General features: G+C 32.2%; 1 protein-coding gene across 22 annotated transcripts in view; it reads left to right on the top strand.

The window, feature by feature from the left end:
* The window catches only part of LOC145243881 (kinesin-like protein KIF13A), a 1,028,209-nt gene that overhangs the window by 304,730 nt on the left and 702,437 nt on the right, over positions 1 to 21,042 (top strand). The window lies entirely within an intron of this gene.

Here is a 21,042-nt window from a genome sequence, read left to right as displayed (position 1 = left end):
CAGTTTATGGTTGATTTCTGCTGACATTATTTAATATCCAAGTGATTCTGAACAAGTCAAGTTTTATGAATGTCCACCTCCTAAAAAAATAAAACTTACATCTTCCAATTTCTACCGTTTTAAATTCCTCTGAATTATTCCCAATATATTTTCAGTATAAAAATCTGTCATGATGGAGCCAGTCGTATAAAAGCTATTTTCTCTTATTCACTACTCCATTGTCCTTCTTCCTTAATCCTCTTTCTATCTTCGTGACATTTCTATTTTAGACAATGCCATTAAGATAAACAATTCTAAGCTTGTCTTGGACAGACCAATTGGTAATGTCTTTGCAACAGAAGTTGCTCTTCAAATATAATGGTACAGAGATAAATTTGGAATGTGAAGAAAGGTGCAAATTTTCTTTTATACAATAATCAATGCCTCATTACTTCTGGCTACATTAGTTATCGATTTATTTCAAGAAACTAGCAGCAATGTTTTGTAAGTTCATTTAATTGTTTTTTTTTACCTTGAAAACTATGCAAACAAATTCTATCAATTATATTAGGAATATAAACTTAAACAAAACAATTGACAAGCTAAGTTTAACTCCTCTTATCACTTGTATGCTAATACCAATGGGAAAGGTATGAACCTCTTCCCCTAAATATGAGCAAATTATCAACGTTCAATAAATCGTTTACACTATATTGATTTTGCATTAACCTAATAAATAGTTGATATACCGTAAATGAAACATACCAAACTGATCATATTTTTTCTTTTAATTATTGAGAGAGAGACTCTGACCTGGATGGATAGTACCTGTCAGGGTTTTCTTTTATTGGTATTTGTTTGTTTCCTCATGAAAGCAAAATGTGACACAAGGTCGTTTTTAATGTGGCAGAAAACCAGCTCCCCCAAAAGGGGGCACTCTGGAAGTAGGTAAAAATATAAATTGCCTCAGTATAAAAGGGTTTCCCCTTTATTGACTAAGGACAAATTAAGTTAAATGCAGTATCAGAACAGATACTATACTGTGCTCTTTCATTTATTGGGCCAATAAAAACTGTCCCGAACATGACGTGGAATTGTATTCCGTCATTTAATGCACATAGATTTACAGCATGAATAAATATTTGAAGATATTAAGACTTTAAATCATTTTTGTGATAAAAATGTCTACAGTCCACATTAAGTAACCTGAAATTTCCTTCCTTATTATTCTGATATAATAAAGTTAGTGCTCTTTTCTAGATGTTAATCCAGTAAAGCTCCAGTGCTTATAAGATAGTGTTCAATAACAGGTACAGTTGTTTTATAGTAAAAAAGAAATTTATCTAATATGGTATACTGGTATCATATATATAATCTTAAAAATGACTTGAAGGTGCTTGATTTTAAATAAAATCACAGCTGAAACATGTATGCACATGTATAACCAATAATGTTTGTATAAAAAAATTAGTCATCCACAGACATTGTTTCACTGCCTCATAGCTTTAGTGCAACTAAACAAGCAGCTGCCTTAGATTATGATCGAAACTCGACCTTCTGGATGTCGGCTCTTATAACCTCTACACTATTTGATTGCTGCTAAGGTAGGTGAAATTACAATGATAAACATTGTCAAATGCCAGTAACTCCATTTTTTTTTTACATAAAAAGCATTGTATTTATATGCTAGTGGCAGTTTATTTCACTTACCAATATTTTCAACCCAAGAAAGAAATTTTAATCATCCAGACAGACGCTAATTCATTGTATCAGATCTCTTAAGTACAGCTAGACATGTAACTGTTTCAAGCTGCAATCAAAACTTGATTGTCTAAGAAAATATATATACTAGCAGAACACTCGACATTGCCCGGTCGTAAAATATCCATCATCCATAGCCCTTGAGCCCCTGGAAGGGCATAGGCCATCTACAACTTTTTTGTTTGTAGATGTTTTTGTAGTGAGGAGTTCTTTTTACAGGGTGAGGGTGCTGGCTTCACGCCCAACCTTCCCAGAAGGTACATACAGCACCTAGCCTTCCCAAATGGTCACCCATCTGATACTGGCCAGGCTCAACGTTGCTTAACTTCGGTGATCTGACAAGAACCGGTGTGTCAATGTGATTGTGCCGCACATGGTCATAAAATATTTTACAAAAACCGAGACATATGCATATTTTTTCTAAATAGTTCAATTCTTGTAAATAAAAAAAATTACTCGAGTTGAGATCGAAACCAAAACCTAAAGATGGTGAATCAAGTACGATAATCTTTATACCACCTTGCCACCATCTTTTAAAAAGTGTTCTCAAACCTACTTATTCTTAACATAAGGAAGCTGTGATGTTTCATGACTGCGCATGTGCAGTCATGAAACCGTTGATAAACAGATAAAAATTCGATGACCTCCCATCCCCCAAGTGCCAATTTTTTTTTTTTTAACTTTGACCTCTTAGCCCCCCCCCCCGGATAAAAACTGATTAAAGTTTTCCACATGTCTGAATACCCTATATACCAAATTTCAAGTCTGTAGATAAAAAATTTGTTGAGTATATAGGTTGAGAAGTGTCCTCGCACACACATTCTCACTTTTATAGACATAGATAAGAAGAGAGAAAGAAAGCATTAACTTTATTGAGTGAATCATTTTAAATGTTTTTATATATATATATATATATATATATATATATATATGAGAGAGAGAGGGAGAGACTCGTGTGTGGCTTTGAATCTGCTCCATCACTGCTGATGGTCAGTTAATTTTCCTATCTGCTAGTCTCGGCCAGTCTCCTATATTAATATCACCAGCAATATGAACAAACATGTGATACTAGAAGAGGTTTTCATTTCATGCTTGTTAGTTCCCCCGCGTTTCACTTGACACTACCATTTCCTATGGCCTGGAGCAGTTATGTTATCACGCCTTCTCATCTTATTGTCTGCAACAACATAGTTGCCAGTGGTAGTTATTAGTAACAAACACAGATATACGTTTTTAACAGCGATTAGTTTTAATGACTAAAGCAGAGACGTGGAGCCAAAGACTTGACTCTCACTCTTAATAATTCTAAATATCTGACTTTGCCTTAAGAAGTTTTCTTTCACTAATAATAAATTATATACACTACGAACTGTAGCTACCCGACGTTTACTTGGACGTTTTTATTTTCGTTCTCGTCTACATTTTAACGATGCTTCTTGTGTTGTTTTACCCATTGGTGCAATTTCAATGAATTAAAATACTATTTTTAAAAGCAAAATCTCTTTAGTAGTGTTACCATGTATATTTTCATTTCTTTGCTGTTTTGTTGATTTACAAATCTATGAAAGTGACAATGTTTGTGAGGACACTTCTCAACCTATACACTTCACGAATTTTTGATCTACAGACTTGAAATTTGGTATATAGAGTATTCAGACGTGTGGAAAATTTTTAATTGTTTTTTATCGGGGTGAGGGGTTGCTGAAGAGTCAAAATTGAAAAAATTGGTACTTGGGGGTTATTGGATTTTTATCTGTTTTGTCAACTGTTTCACGGGGTTTTTAAACAATTTTTAAAGATCGTGGCAAGCTGTAAGCTGGTTTAATGGTTGTTGTAGTTGACTTATTGTCTTTATATTTTGGTTTCGATCTCAGCTTGAATATTTTTTTTTTTAACTTACAAGAAGTGAACTGTTTAGAAAAAACATAATACTCGCATGCACATGTCTCTGTTTTTTTTTTTATTAAAAAAATTTTTTTAAAGGAATTTAGCGTTACGTTGAATACTAGGCAACGCCGGGTACATCTATTTTTTTATGAACCAAAACTGTTGAAATTAAATCAATGAGGAAATTATTACTTTTTTTTAACCAATGTTTAGGTGAAATTGACTTTAGTTCTTAAATAAGTTGTATTTAAATTATAAAGTGTGGCTACTCCAAATTTAATTCAATGGTGTAATCGCTGGCAGCAAATTCAATTTATTTATTTATTTTTTTTACCTGAAAACTATTTTCACATTGTTAATATTAGACGATCACAATAAATGAGCGTTTATATTTATACAAAGTAAGATTTAACAAATTTAACATAAAACAGTGTTTTTTACTAAATAATTTAATAACTGTTAAAAAAAAAAAAAGGCAAACAAAAGCATGCATTTGATCACTGCTATTTAAAAATTGGTTGGAAAAGAAAATGGATGATGTATTCTAACAGTCGCTATGCTAGTAATTGTCTGTATTTTTGAGATGAGGTGTTTTCATTTATTGAGATTGTTGGACTGACTTCCTCATCTTGGTTGTTATAGTCACAACATTTCGGCCGTTTTGCCCTCCAGCCTTCATCAGGTGTTTTGTATCGAACTGGGAAACTGTTTGTTAGGAGTCTCGAACCTAACCCTTTATTATTATTATTACGGGGGTACCGTGTTTGGACTCCAGCTAGGCTCTGGGACATAGTTGCTGATTCTCTGTTTTGAATGTTACTTTTCACTTTGTATCAAAGCTTACAGTTACCCAAAGGTGCTGAGTTCAATCCTGAACGAAGGCAGTGAAAAGTAACATGCAAAACAGAGAGCCTAGCTGGAGTCCAAACACGGTACCCCCGTAATAATAATAAAAGGTTGGGTTCGAGTCTCCTAACAGACGGTTCCCCAGTTCGATACAAAACACTTGAAGGGAGGAGGGCAAAACAGTCGGTATGCTTACTATCGAATTATGTGATTAATAAAGCAAAGCACTTTAATCAAAGAGATCAACATTTGTAATTCTTTCATTTATAAAGTGCTATTGTCTCTTTAGTGTAGCCGAATTATAGCTCTGTAGAAAATGTTAAGCAAATTATAAAAACAAAGATAATTGAAATCCAAAACAGAATGTAAGGAAAAAGATGTAACGTCTGTCTTATTTGTTTACATTTAGAATATGTGCAAAGTACAATTATCCAAACATTTTTCTTATTCCTCCAGGTAATGTATAATATTCTAGCATTAGAACATGAATTTTTGTAGTGCTTTATAGTTAACCTGCCATTATTCATTCATCAAATGTTCCTCTCGCTAAACTGATTGTATCATTTGCATTTTGCAAACTCTGTCAGTTTCTTCATAATGAATTGCTAAACTAAGCTGAACTCGTATATAGATAGTTGCCAAATCTGCAATTAAAGTTAGTTGTCAATTTTAAGTTCACCGCCTCTAAAAAAAAACAAAAAAAAAAAAAACAAACAAACCATATTTGTTCAATTGTATAACATTAGTGTTGCGATATAATTATAGTAAGAAAAAAAATCATCACTATTGGTGAAATTTTCTTAATGTTAAATTATCTCTTTCTCACTTTTTAACCAATCAAAGTATAGTTCATCTGAAAATACATCACTAATTAGTAATGAAACCTGGCCTTGTAGTCAGGAAAGAAACAAAATAAAGTCTAATGTATTTACAATTCCTTTAAAATGAAATGAAGGTAATAAGACAGATAATATAAAAATAAAGACAAATTTATAAATCATTTTTGAAACAACTAATGAATAATATGCCCAAGAGGAAAAAATGTACTTAAAAATTATGACAACAAAAATTTTATGAAAAGTATGTTGTAAATACAGGACTGATCTAGAATTTTTCATCCAATTTTTTAAAAATATATTTTTGTAGAGAAAGAGAAAAAAATATGTATACCAATTCCATGTTTGTTTTGGTGCACATTTTATTTTCTGGTGTTCTGTCATTAAGCCAATGAAAATGTTGGAAATATGATTGACAGCAAGTGTATCTGTTGAAAATGTCTCGCATTAAATCCTGTTCCCAGCGATCATAAGTAGAGAGTAGGAATAAATGTGGCAAAGTAGATGAAAACACTGCCGACCTTTTTTAAATATAACAAAAATATATTGATCAGGATTAAATATAATCAAAAGTAAAAAAAAAAAAAAAAAAAAAAAAAATGGTTTTTGACTATATTGATCAATAATTGGTCTGATGAAATAATTTCTTTACTTTTTTGCTATTAAAGCTAATCCGATGAACCAAATAAGGAAAAATCTAACTTATTTTTATTTTAAAGCAGGCATGTTTTTTTCCAGGTTATGTGGATTCCAAATTTTTTTCATTGAATAAAATGTTTTGAATTCCATTTATGATATTTGATGAATAATAACAACAAAAAACAATCAAATTCTTTTTGCCATTATAAAGTTAATAGACTTTTTGTCTGTTAAATATGTGCAAAAGTTAAAGCCCGTTGACTTGGAATGAGCGCTTCAGGCAAAATTGATGGTTGAATATGGTTAAATTTGTGCTCATTTTTGCATCAAATACTAATCCCTATAAATCCTTAACTGTATATTGAACAAATACCATAATACTTAGTTTGCTTCACCTTATCATAACAAACGTACATACAAAATTTCAGCTAGATCAGCACAGTAGTTTCTGATAAAAAGAACTGACAGACTAAGAGAAATATAATATAGATGACTGCGAATATCACTTTTGAGATGGAGTCGTCCATGTTTCCTTAACTTTGACTTTTCAAGCAATGACATTGCTCTGACTCCATAGCCCTGCCAGTAAACAGAAAACAAGATCCTTTGGATCTCCTAAATACCAGAGCTAGGCGATTATCACCCATCTCTTTTTAATTAATATTATTTTTTTAATTTTTACAAAACTTATAGCCCCTCCTCGCTAGCTCTCTTTACAAACAAATCAATAAGTTATTTCCTTTACTCCACCCTCAATCAATCAATCAATTTTAATGAAATTTTTAACATGCGAATTTGATGGAATTTAAGTTGAGGACAGATTTATGCACATGGACAGTAACGTTTAAAATGGAAGTGCTATTGTTAAAAATTTTTTTTTTTTTTTAATGACCTTTAAAAAATTGAACAAAAAATACAACCAGAATTATTGCCGAATCATCCCTATCTTTGTAGATAAACAATGATGGCTCAGGATATACATGACATACTTTAGGGGTGGGGGTAGAATTAATTTCACCAAATGCATGAAACAGAAGTAACTAGTTTGAAAAAAGTAATTTTCAACATAGATTATATAGCAACGGATCAGAGTTGAAATCATTGTCTAGATATTTTTTTCTCTTCAATTAGCTGGTACACTCATGTAGAAGACGATAACAATTTTCATTTAAAATATATTAATTTTCACTATGAATGTCTACGTTTCTTCAGAGGGCACATGGCAGGGGGTGGGGGTGGTCTGAAACAAGACTTTTTATGACATGTATTCTCACCAGTTGAAAATTTCTCACCAGCAGATATTTCACTTAAATTGGTCATGTGTTGCCTGATTAAACTCACCAGTCAGGTCCATATATGGAGCCTGAACTTGTTAATTATTCAATTTTATCTAATGTGACAACCTACAGTTACACTTACCGTCTCTTACTATTATGTAACTCGAATAGATCATTTGTCAATAATGACACAATGAAATGTTAGATTCTTTTCTTAACCAATCACTCAAACATTGACCCCCCCCCCCAAAAAAAAAACATTTGTATATCAGAATAAAATGTATTTAAATTTGAATAATTGAAGATTTTATGGGTACATAATTTTATAAATCATTTTAATACTGGGCGCAATGCCATTATTATCAATTGAGTTTTTTTTTTTTTTTTTTTTTGCTAGTTTAACCATATATTATTAAAGAAGAACAATTTGACAACGAAAATTTGTTTTTTAAACATTGAATGAGAGGAAAAAATATTTTAGAAGTATATTTTAGTTTCTTTTCGTTGTCAAATTTTTCTTTTAATAATATATGGTTAAAGTATACATATTAAATAAACAAAAAAACCCTGAACAATCAATAATAATGGTACTGCACCCAGTATTATTTAAATAATTTAAATCACCAGTTTCATCTCAGATATTATTTAGCAACATTTATTTCTAAGTATGATGCAGAAAAAAAAATGAAAATATACTGTCCTGGACGACGATTGAACTCTCTTCTTTCAGATCACAATGTTTTTGTTTTAATACATCCTCCTTCCATGTGTCCTTCATTATCACCTGTTACATCATGATCGGTAATGATTGGACAAAAGGACACATCTCGTTACTATAGTGATAGAAAATGATAGAAAAAAAAAAGTAGAATCAAGCTTAATGCAAGCTTTGATTCTCATGCATTATTTTTGGTTACTTTGGATCCGAGCCACTTTCTGCCTTTTATCTATTTTTTTTTTTTTTCTATCTCTAATTAGCATCTTATTGTATTGGAAAGTTTTGGATCAGTAAATCATTTGTATTTTATCTCTTTTTCTATTGTCTGCTAAGTAAGTTGTTTTAAAAAAAAAACATTTCTGCATTTTTAGGTGAAAATTGCAAAAAGCCATTAAAAAACAAATTTGTGGAAAAATAAAAATCAATACATTGGCATGAAGCATTACAAATCGATCAAGCATCATTAGGCTCAATACTCGTTTCTACTGCCATTCTATTTAAAGCTAAGAAAAATGAATTTCTACTTAGTAAAACGTTCAATTCAATGGTATGTTTGAGCCTATTAATTGGGGACAACTGCCTTAATCGTTGTCTGACATCGGACCTTAACAAACGCAATAAGCTGTAATTACCTCAAAATATCTTTCTTTTAATTGGCTTAAACCTCTATTACAAGTCCAAACATTGTCTGCCTTCGCTGATGTATCATTAATTTGCAATTTACATATATTCTATAAAAAAGAAACTTTCAGTTTAACGTTCTATGACAAAATTGATAGGGTTCACTAACTCGATCTTCTTTTGATTGTTTGGTTCAGTCTCATCCTACTTGATTTTATGTTTGTTGTACATGCTGGCATGTGTTGAACGGCTTTTAGAAATTGACTTTCAAATTAATCTATCACTGTTATCTCTTTCTCCAAAGTCCGTCCTTATCATTTCCTCCCATGTTTGCTTTGGCCTTCCCTTGCCAATTGATCATACTACATGAACTGTTCTACATCTACTCCCTGAAGCACTCTCATCCATTCTGTCAAGGTGACCATACCAATTAAGTCTCCTGTTCTGTACATATCTCTCTATACTGTTCACATTTAATCTTCCTCTGAGACCAACAACATGCCTTTAAGATTAACACATCCATTATATCATGTTCATACGATTTTTCTCAATGCAATGTCCTCATCCCTCGCTGGCCTGGTTTCACTCCCATCCATCATTACACTTCGTACACATATTTATTATATACTATTCCTTTGGTCGACAGTGATAACACTTTGCTAGTTATGACAAAGGGCCTTGATAGGTGGTGACTCATCAGTAAAAAACAAAAAAATAATAATAAATAAAAAATAAATTAAAGAAAATACTGGCTATACGAGAAAAGCAAAAAAAAAAATGGTTTCGGTTCTGGACTAGAAAAGGCAGATAACATATAGTTTCCATTTTAAGAGAATATTGTTGGGCCTCCTGTTATCTTGGGATAATGGATACCTTCAGAAAGTGATTGTGTGACAGGAAATTTCTATTGAAGAAAGGGTTGCACAATACACAACTGCGCCTCTCTCTGACCTTGCATTGCTTTAGTCCAATGGCAAGAGGAAATCTAAGAAGATTAGAGACAATGTTGAAATGAGCAATAATTATGGTGTGATTCGTTTCCTTCTAAAACTTGTCTGCCAAACTAATTAATTCAAAGCTGTAGAAAGGAGAGGTGGATTCATCTTTTCGGTGGCTATTAACAAAGTGAAGTGAACAACACACTGCACCCACAATTTATATCAGTAATCACTGCACCAGAGTGAGTCTTAGGAAATCTGTAACATTGGTAATTTTTTTTCGCACGCATACTTTATTATTCAATATGATTTATAGGTTAAACTTACAATTTTATTTTATGTGACTGGACAAGTTTTTTAAGTCATTCCCCCCACCACCACCACCACCACCAACTGAAAATATCTTGTCCATTTAGACATTAAACTTCAGTCAGTTTCTATTGCAATGCATCAGACAGTTTTTAGTAGCAGCAGACATTCAAACAGCAGGTTGTCATCATCATATTCAGTTTTAAAGTTAAAATGTGACAGAGGGAAGAGGGTAACTCTCACTCTATTTTTCATTTTTTTTTTTTTTTTTTTTGTAATTTTAGAAATTTACTGCAATTTCCAATCAGGATTTATTTTTATTTTTGTGGTGCTTTTGTGTGTATTTTTCTAGTGCTGCCTTGAGAATGCTGTTGATGTCAGGGGGAGGGGGGAATTTCCTTCCTTAAAACCTAACACTAATAATAATTAAAGAGCAATGAATTTAAATATATTTTTAATGTGGCTCAAATTACATAGGGAAACCCTGGTTGAAGATGGGTTGATTCTATAACAATAAGTTTTTTTTTTTATACAAAACATGGTTTTTAACTAAAAATAAGTTCTTTTGGGAGTAATGCTAAAACCCATACCTCATCTTAATTTCCCAATTACAAAAGACTATACTTTGCCCAATTTTCTTAAAAATGAATGAGCATATTTTTAATCTTTAGTGTTTGCCTATCTTATGGCTAATTATTTTCTGTCTGTCTATCCTTTGCCCTGTACGTCTTTGATCTTCAGTGTTTCTAATCCGAGAGAAATGCTGGGGGGGGGGGGGATAGACCCCCCCCCTTCCAGTTATTATTTTTTTTAATTCCTAACCTTAGAAAAAAACATCTTAAATTTAACCTGAATTTTTTTGAATGACGATAAAGATTTTGTTCATATACTGTCAGTTAAAAAAATTTTCAAAAAGAAAAATAGTTCAGCTGAACCATGATTAAAAGTAAATATTAATTTTTTTAATAAAAAAAAAAGGCAAAACAAAAAAATAACTCTGTTCTTTCGATGTAAGTAATCTAAGATTTATAATTATTTTTAGAAAAATTATGAAAAGAAAATCCAATATGTGGATCTGCAGTTTCACACTACAGTTGGTTAAGAAACTTTAGTTGGGACTTCATTGAAATAGCTATTCAAATCACCACACATGCACCCAAAAGACACTACACTGAAAAGCTATCATCATCACTGCATGTTTAGAGAATGTTTGAATGATTGCAATAGTTTAATAAGAGAAGCTGACAAAATTGATATACATTTTTTTTTTTAAATAGAAGGAAAGATAAAAACAAAATTGTATCAAAATATTTATTTAAAGACTTTATTTGTTATGCTGTTTAATATTTTGTTAGAATAAGATTTTTTTTTGTCTAAAAAGATTTTGGTGATATTCAATTTTTGTATAATCATATCATTGAGCTAACTGTAACAGATTTGCCGTCAACTTAAAGGTTTTGGTATGCAAAATATTGAATGTTCAAAATGGTTTGCACTTTTAGTAAAGTTATTCACACTTTTTTCTATTACTATAAGATTATCATTATAATTTACAGATCAGCTGTTGAATTTTACGGAAGTTTGATCAAAGAGATGTAGTTTATCTAGTTTCATTAGGATTTTTGGTTTTCTCAACATTTGACTTTTTTTTTACCCTGGCAACTCAGTTTGTATGTTAGAAACTATTTCAAAGGTTATTTATAACTTGTACAGCAAAGGCAAAAACATTTTTAAGAATCATCTTTTTTGGATAAAGGTAAGAGACAAACCAAACAAAGGCAATTATTGCATTCAATCAAGTATATATTGCAATTCCAAATACAACAAAGAGATACTTAATCAGTTTCTTGTGAGATTTCCAAAAAGAAACCGGTTATTCTGGAAGGTGTTTTCCTTGTTTCAGAAAGTCAGTTTAGCAGAGGTGAGGTGCTCTTCCTTTTTTTGTTAATCAAAATTAGCTTCTTCCAATATTAGAGTATTCCTTCTGTTGAAAGTTCTTTTGTGAGAGTTTACATAGAATCTCTGAAGTGTGCAAAAAGTAATATAAATTATAACAAACTCACTTATGCAAATTGCCAAAAATCATATTCAGAATATTTCTAACATGTAGCCCAATAACAAGCTATAATAAAACGTATGTGATAAACAAAAAAAAAAAAAAAAAAATTGGTTACATAGATATATAAGGTGATTGTGGCTAAGTAGTCAATGACACTTTCATCAAACTCACAGAGGAATAAAACTGCTAGATAAGATTAAGTATTTTCAAATAATGCTTACTGTTTCTTTTTATTAGGAAGTAATGACATTGTAAAATAATGGAATTTGTAATCAGTTCAAATCTTGCTGTGTTATGTTTAGTAATTCCGTAATAAAGAAATGTATGAATCTTCAACTTTACCTAGCAGTAAATAAAATTTTTCAACATTAAATGATGCAAAAAATTATGAGACAACTGATCTTGGAGAATAAATCCTAAAATAACACCAAGCTCCTCTGCTTCTCCCAGCATTTCTTTAGGCTATCTTAAGATTTTTTTCTGTCAATTCAGTGTAAGCAATAAGCTAGATCAAGAATATGTGCTTGGAGAATGCAATGTGTGCGTGCGTATGTTGTCATTAAATGGTAATTAGTAAAAACCTGAAAAAAGTGCTCAATACTGTTGTAGAGCAAAAAAAAATTTTTTTTTTTATTACCGTTTTATCTGCTTAGTTACATGTTTCCACTATCAGGCCATACAGATTTTTCTAAAATCTGTATGGCCTGATGAAATTATTGGATCGTTTGATTGATTCCGAAAGGGGAAACGTGTAACTAAGCAAATAAAACGGTAATTAAAATATAATATATATTCCTCATTATGAAGACTCCTTTCCAAAGAGTATCTACTGTTTTGTGAAGGACAATGGAGATTATTATGGATGACTTTTACAACTCGTTCTTTACTGATGTTCTATTCTTCTTGAAGGACAATTTCCATTCAAAATATCCCCCCCCCCTACACACATTCTTTTCAACTCTTAATGATTACTCTTTGCACACATGATTCTCCCTTGTGCGGTTTGCATGCAACTCAAAAACTTTAGAACTTTTTAATCATCCCTCGAATGGTCAGGAAGATATTGATTGCCTGTGGATAACTGTAGATTGCATTTCTTTTTCTTCAAGTGATTTGCACAAAACCTACAAAATAAAACAATTGCGACACAGACACGATGCCTCCTTTGATTATCATGATAGTTTGTTTGGGTAAGGAGTTCAAACTATTTAGCATTGTGTTAGTGATTGCACATTGCAAGTAGTCTATAATACACACTTGCATTTGTAAGAATTTTTTTTTTCGTCTGTCATGTTATAATTTGTCATGTTGAATTTGAAATAACATTTTCTTGGGTCTGTCATGGTCGAGTTTGAAATGTAATTTTCATTTGTCTGTCATGGTCGAGTTTGAAATGTAATTTTCATTTGTCTGTCACGGTCGAGTTTGAAATGTAATTTTCATTTGTCTGTCATGGTCGAGTTTGAAATGTAATTCTAATTAGTCTTAGACAGTTACAGACTGTTCAAATATAACCTTTAATCGATACACACAAATATATTTGGTCATAACAAAAGTTCTGTTTTTAAGGCTCAAAAAAAAAAATGCAATATCGAATTCATTCAATCGTTAATGTAAATCACTGTTCTTCATGACCTCATTCTATCCATCAATAATCTTGTTAATAATGCCATGTTAATTAGTTCTAAAGAGATCGTAATCTGTTGACGCAATGTCTGGAGAATATGGTGTGTAATGCATAATTTCCTAAACATATGAGGTGCCTTCAATAAGTTTCCAGACTTTTTCCATGTTGACACATTTATTGATAATACACATATGAAACTCTAGTCCCCTTCGATGTAATTTCCTTTGTCTGCAATGCACTTGTATCGTTTCGACAACTTCTGAAAGGCTCCATGGAAGTCGTTTTGTGTGGTCATGTCAATGACCCTCATCACAGCCTTTTTTCATCTCATCATAACTAAGGTTTTTCTTGAGCTGAGGGAATAATCAAAAGTCACAGGAAGCAAGTATGGACTATAGGGAGAGTGAAGAACTGTTTTGATGTCCATCTTGGCCAAATAGTCTGTAGCAAGGATGGATCATTGTTGAGACAAACTTCACACAAATCTTCAGTCCCTCACCAATAATTGTATGTACAGTTCCTACACTGACATCAAACTGGGCACTTATTGTCTCTATAGGCACCCGGCGGTCCTTATACACGAAATTCTTTATTTGGCTAATCAACTCTAGTGTTCTGACTTCTTTACTCCTTTCACAGACTCCCTGCCTTGAATCGTTTATGCTACTCAGAAACTGCTGCTCGATTCATGCAACATAGTTCAAAAGCAGTCTGAAGCATTCCATATGTGTCTGTGGCATTTTTTTCCAAGTTTAAATTGAGATTTTATTGCATATTCTGCTCAAGTGTCCTCACACCCATATTGCATTTTTTGAAATTCACCAACTGTGACAATCAGGCTTTAGTAGGATGTATTCCAATTCTTGCTGTAGCTTTTTATTTGAACCAGAAATTATAAAAATTGATTAGTCATCTCATACGATGTAAAGCAATAAAATACTGAATTTTCAAGAGTCTGTGACAATTTTAAATGCCTGTACAAAAAAAAAAAAAAAAAAAAAAAAAAAAAAAAACGCCTGGAAACTTATCGAAAGCACCTCATATTTTTCTAGGAAATGTTTTGTCTTTTATGCAGTGTATTTAGGTGTATTTAACTGACATGGTTCGGGAGTTTTTCATTTTTGTTTCACTTTATGTGTATGTGTGTTTTTAATGTTTTTTTTTAAAATAAGATTTTGAATGTTAAATTTCATTATTACAGTATCGCTTAGTCATATTATTAAGCCAAATTGTTATAAGACTGTAACTAATTTCATTATGGTGACTTAAGTTAGATTGGCAAAATCAACATTATTTTATTAATATGGTAAATCAATTACATGTGTACATACAATATGGAAAATAACATACAATACATGAACAACACAAAATAATTTTGAATTTGTCCGTTGCTAATATTTCAGTCTGAACTTTATTTTTTGTACTCATTATGAAGTGACTAATGACGGGTTTGTTAGTGCAACAGATAATGTGCTTGTCTGCTGATCATATTTGGATGTGACTGACGATTCAAGTTTCAAATCTCTATATGAATACACTCGCTACATCTAGCTATGCTGATGTGTCCTAGATGATAAAACATGTTTAGCTTTTATAGTCAAATTCTAGATTTGAAATTTTCAACTTTTATTTTCAAATTTTGCAATTTTTAGCACATTTACATTTAAATACTTCAAATATGGAGATTATGGAAATCATTGTTTTAAGAAAGTAAACATGATATGGAGATGCGAATCAATAAGATTTAAATAGACAACCCCGGGGTATTTGCTTGCAAATAAATGGAAAATATTGTACTCGGTCTATATTTAAAATAGATAGCATTCTTTGGATTGAAGGTCAAGTATTTTTGTATCTAGAAGAAAAAAAAAAAAAAAAAAAAAAAACCTAAACCAAACCATTGAATGATTTGGCTGATTTCTGAAATAAAAGTATTAGTGATTTGAAAAATAAAGATATTATTCCTAACACTAGATAAACTCTATATAGATCAATAAGAATTTTACATAAAACTGTCAGTGTATCCAGCCAATGCAATAAATTATGAATGCAAGCAACTAGCTACAAGCAAATTTTTTTAAAGGTAGTTGTACTCTTCTCTAAAGGAAAAGCTAATTTTATCTACTTTGAGGCAAAATCCTATAGAACCTAAACTTAATTTAATCTGTAAACAAAGGAAAACACATTTCAGAAGTTAATTTCTGAATGTAAATATTTAATTTTATCCTTTTCTCACATTGGCTTACATTTGTGCTCCTCTTGCTCTCTGTCTACTAATATAATATGCTCTTTGTCACCTCTTTCTCATAAAGTCTATTCGTGTTACTTCCTTTATTCTTTTTCTCTGTCAAACCTTTATTCTTTTTCTCTGTCAAAATCTATTTGCTAAATATTTGTGTTATACTATGAAAAATGATAAAATAAATAGATAATACATTTTAATAAATGTTTCAATTTTTGACACCTTTTTTAGATTTTTGTAATTCATTATTCTTTGTAATTTTAAACAAGTTATTAGTAATAATCAAAGTCAATATTTCATTCCCTATCACAAACGGTTATGTTTCCAATACGTTTACCAGATCAGCAAGATCAACATGCCTCACTTCTAGATCTATATTTCTGACCACAGTTCTCGATGATTATGTAAAGAATGCCCATAGCCCACTCAAGAATGCTGATCATGCTGTGATAATGGTAGAAATCACTCTAAATTCTCAACCTAAAACAGAAGAGCCATTGCTCAAAACAACGCTGTATTATAAGAAGGCTGACTGGAAACTCTCAGGGATCAATTTAATATTCAATATCTTCTCTTCCGCTGTACAGTGTGCAAATGAGACCACTGAATGGTTCAAAACGGCAATTGAAGCACATGTTCCTACGTGGAAATTCTATAGCAAACCCCACTCTCCCCAGTGGTTTACTTCTACTTGTGCAGCTGCCATTGCTCAAAAGCAGCATGCATACTGCAGATTTAACCGACATAAGTTCAAATCAAACAGATAGAAGTTTATAGAAGCTAAAAGTAATTGTGAGAAAGAAATAGCGACAGCTAAGAGAGAATATACCGAAACTACCAGAAAATGCATTGAAGCACAGAAATTAGGAACTCGTGATTTCAGGAAAATCTATAACCATGTAGTAAATAATGGGCAGTCAACAATTCCCCTACTATCCAACAATCATGATGTTGTTTGCATGGCAACAGAGAAAACTGACATGTTTGCCAATCGGTTTGCCTCAAACTCCACATTGGACCCAGCAATCCACTCCCTCCCTGACTTTCCTTTGCAGACAGATGTCACACTAGATAATTTGAAAATCACCCGTTCTCAGGTACATAATATCATAAAAAACCTAGATACCTCAAAAGCATGTGGACCCAATCTCATACTGGCTGTGCTATTAAAAAAATGCTCCGCTGAGATTGCTCCAGTCCTCTCCAAACTTTAAAACAAATGCCTTAATGAATCTTGCTTTGCTGACTGCTGGAAAACTACTTGAGTGGTGTACCAGTTTTCAAGAATTCTAGTGAAAGAACTGACCTATTAAATTATTGCCCCATTAGCCTCCTCCCACTTTTCGCTAAAATATTTGAGTCCATAATTAATCAAGCTCTAGTCCACTACATCACAGCTGCTAAACTTCTATCCGACCAACAATACGGATTTAGGTAAGCCTGTTCTACTAACTGTAATCTCTGAACGTAAATATTATACACTGGACAAAGCAGGGGAGGGTAAAGCGGTAGCTCTAGATATATCTAAGGCTTTTGACAGTGTATGGCATGATGGTCTTAAGAAAATCAGATCATACGTTATCACTTGATGAATACTTAACATAATTAAATCATTCTTAAATAAGAGAAGAATCCAAGTTGTCCTCGATAGTCGTACATCTAAACAATATGATATAAATGCGGGTGTACCTCAGTAGTCTATCCTTGGACCTTCATTATTCCTAATATTCATAAATGACCTCCCTGATAAAATTGTTTCTGAGATGGGTATATATGCTGATGACACCATGCTTTGTAATAGGTATAAGGGGGAAACAAATGAACATATATCTAAGGAAATGGCAGAAACACTTGAGGAAGGCCTCCAATCTGTAGTGGAATGGGGACAAAATGGATAGTCACATTCAATGCTGCCAAGACTAAACTTGTTTCCTTCAATAATTACAAGAAACCTTCTCAACCACCAATAGCTATGGCTAAAGATGCATTACCTGAAAGTACTTCCTTCAAACTCCTCGGCCTAACATTCAAAGGGAACATGAGTTTGAATGGATACATTCAGAGCGTTGCCATGGCTGCTGCAAGGAAGGTGGGCTCTCTTTACCATGCTAAAAAGTTACTTACGCCTGAAAGTATCCTGTACCTCTATGATGTCACCATTCGGCCATGTATGGAGTATTGTCACATTTGAGCTGGTGCATTTGCTACTAGTCTCTCACTCCTAGATAGGGTTCAAAAGAGTTGCTGATCTGATAGGTCATGAACTGTTATCTAGGCTGAAGCCAGATAACAGCCAGTAACATTTCGATTGAACAATCGACAAAATGTTACATCCCTCTGCCTGTTCTACAAGTATTTTAATGGTGGATGCTCTGATGAACTACAAGCCCTTGTACCCCCTCGATGTAAATACCCCTGACAAACCCGACAAGCAGCAAAATCTCACCCCTACACAGAGATCCCTAGATGTAAGAAAGCCTTCTATGCTAATAGTTTCTTCCCTAGAACTGCTAGACTTTGGAATTCCCTTCCAGGCTCCTGCTTTCCCAACTGTACTGATATGCAAAATTTCAAGTGTAATGTGAACAGACATCTTGCTGCTCAACTCCCTACATAGTATCCCTGCAACTTATGTCTCTGATAGTAGCTCCCTACATCAAAGAGGCACTTTACCTGTTGAAAATGGAATTGAAAAATAAATAGTTTGGATTTTATAAGTACACAAGTTGTTGCTGTAGGAAGTCGATTATGAAAGTTTTGTCTTGAGTTAAGTATGCACTTGAATCAAGTAAAAAGGTTTAGTTTTGATTGCATGTTTTAAAGAGGAGTCATCTGATATTTTTCAACTCGCTCTTAAGTGGTTTAAAAAAAAAAAAAAAAAGATTCTGATTAGTTGACTATGAAAACATACATCAGAGGTGACTAAAAATCAAGTTCTGGAGTCCTTTTTTTTTTTTTTTTTTTTAAAACCTGATCTTACTCCTGGAAAGATTACTTACACCTCATTTCAACTTTCCATGGGAAAAGTGGGTTTGAAAGAAATGTATCTCTTAGTTCACTTTTTAAAAAAACATTACCTCAAGTTTTGACTATTGCAAAAATTGCCAAATCCCCATTGACTTACTCTTTAAACAAAATATATATTCTTATAACTGTATACTTAGGAATTTGACCGCAAATTGTTTTTTTTTTAATTGGAATGCTATTCTGTTTAGTGAGTTGTTGGTTTGACATGACACCTCGTGTTGATTATGTTGTATGGCATGCTTCCTTATTGATTTAACATCTTTAGATTTAATTATTTAAACAGCCAATATCTTCACTAATAATGTGCAGTAGTTCAAATTGTTACAAATAATTTACATGTAATTCATTTTCCTGATGCAAACAGGTTAATACGACCGACAGTTTCGTTCAAGGTTAATAATGAGTACTATGAAGTTGGTTACTTGGATTTTAGTTACAGCTTAAACTTTAGTGAAGAAATGAATGAAGTCTTAATAAATAGAGGCACTTAGATGGGGGGGGGCATTTAACCATGAAAAATTCAGTGAAAGATATCGGTATCCACTAGTGTAAATAAATCTATATATCTATAAAAGTGAGAATGTGTGTGTGTGTGTGTGTGTGAAGACACTTAAACTCTTCATTTCTTATTTCAAAATGGATGTATAATGTTAGCACCCTATAAAATGTTAGAAATGATGTTTTAAGATTATCTATGGATATTTCTCAATCACCTTTTAATAAACAAAAACTATTAAAAATTGTTTTTATTGTTCCCAAAATTTCCCCATATATTCAAAAGATCCATTTGATCAATCATTATTCTGTCAAAAGAAAAAAGAACGGTAGAAAAAAAAAAACAACCTAAATAGCTCCAAAAATATTAATATAAAAAAGGGAGATAATTACCATTATCAAATGTAAAGATGAATGTGAGGTTTTTGTTTTAACAGCCACAAAATAGAAAATTGCTGTGGTAGCATTTGATGTTCCAAAAAGGAATGAACATCATAGAATTATAAAATTGTTAATCCTTTTTTTTTTATTATTATTATTTAAGAGATGAATCAAAGTAGTATTGAATAGACTGATCTTATTTCATGTGTTTATAAGAAATTCTGTTTATTTCTTTAAATTTAAAACAGCAGATTTTATTCTATAATACGGTATGTGGAAATAGCATTTTCTTTGGTCTGTCATACTGTACATTGAAATAGCATATTATTTGGTCTGTCACACGGTATGTTGAAATAGCATATTATTTGGTCTGTCACACGGTATGTTGAAATAGCATTTTCTTTGATCTGTCACATTGTAGATTGTTGGTTTATCACACTGGAGATTAAAATAGCATTTTTTTTTCTCGATCTGTCACATTTCTTTAAACATAACTTTCTTTGCTCTGTGATACTGTAGGTTAAAATAGAATTTCTTTGGTCTGTCACAGTGTATGTTGGAAAAGCATATTCTTTGGTTTGTTATAGTGTAGGTTAAAATTAGATTTTCTTTGGTCTGTCATACTGTAGGTTGAAATTGCATATTCTTTGGTCTGTCATACTGTAGGTTGAAATTGCATATTCTTTGGTCTGTCACACTGTAGGTTGAAATTGCATATTCTTTGGTCTGTCACACTGTAGGTTGAAATTGCATATTCTTTGGTCTGTCACACTGTAGGTTGAAATTGCATATTCTTTGGTCTGTCACACTGTAGGTTGAAACTGCATATTCTTTGGTCTGTCACACTGTAGGTTGAAATAGCATATTCTTTGGTCTGTCACACTGTAGGTTGAAATAGCATATTCTTTGGTCTGTCACACTATAGGTTGAAATAGCATATTCTTTGGTCTGTCACACTGTAGGTTGAAATAGCATAATTGTTGGTCTGTCACACTGTAGGTTGAAATAGCATAATTGTTGGTCTGTCACAATGTAGGTTGAAATAGCATAATTGTTGGTCTGTCACACTGTAGGTTTAAATTGCATTTTGTTTGGTCTGTCACACTGTAGGTTTAAATTGCATTTTGTTTGGTCTGTCACACTGTAGGTTTAAATTGCATTTTGTTTGGTCTGTCACACTGTAGGTTTAAATTGCATTTTGTTTGGTCTGTCACACTGTAGGTTTAAATTGCGTTTTCTTTGGTCTGTCACACTGTAGGTTTAAATTGCATTTTGTTTGGTCTGTCACACTGTAGGTTTAAATTGCATTTTGTTTGGTCTGTCACACTGTAGGTTTAAATTGCATTTTGTTTGGTCTGTCACACTGTAGGTTTAAATTGCATTTTGTTTGGTCTGTCACA

Source organism: Euprymna scolopes, chromosome 22 (assembly GCF_053919585.1).
Source record: "Euprymna scolopes isolate OS-2025 chromosome 22, ASM5391958v1, whole genome shotgun sequence".
Classification (NCBI taxonomy): Eukaryota; Metazoa; Mollusca; class Cephalopoda; order Sepiida; family Sepiolidae; genus Euprymna; species Euprymna scolopes.
Note: the sequence above shows the minus strand (reverse complement) of the source record. Positions and strands in the feature narration are given on the sequence as shown.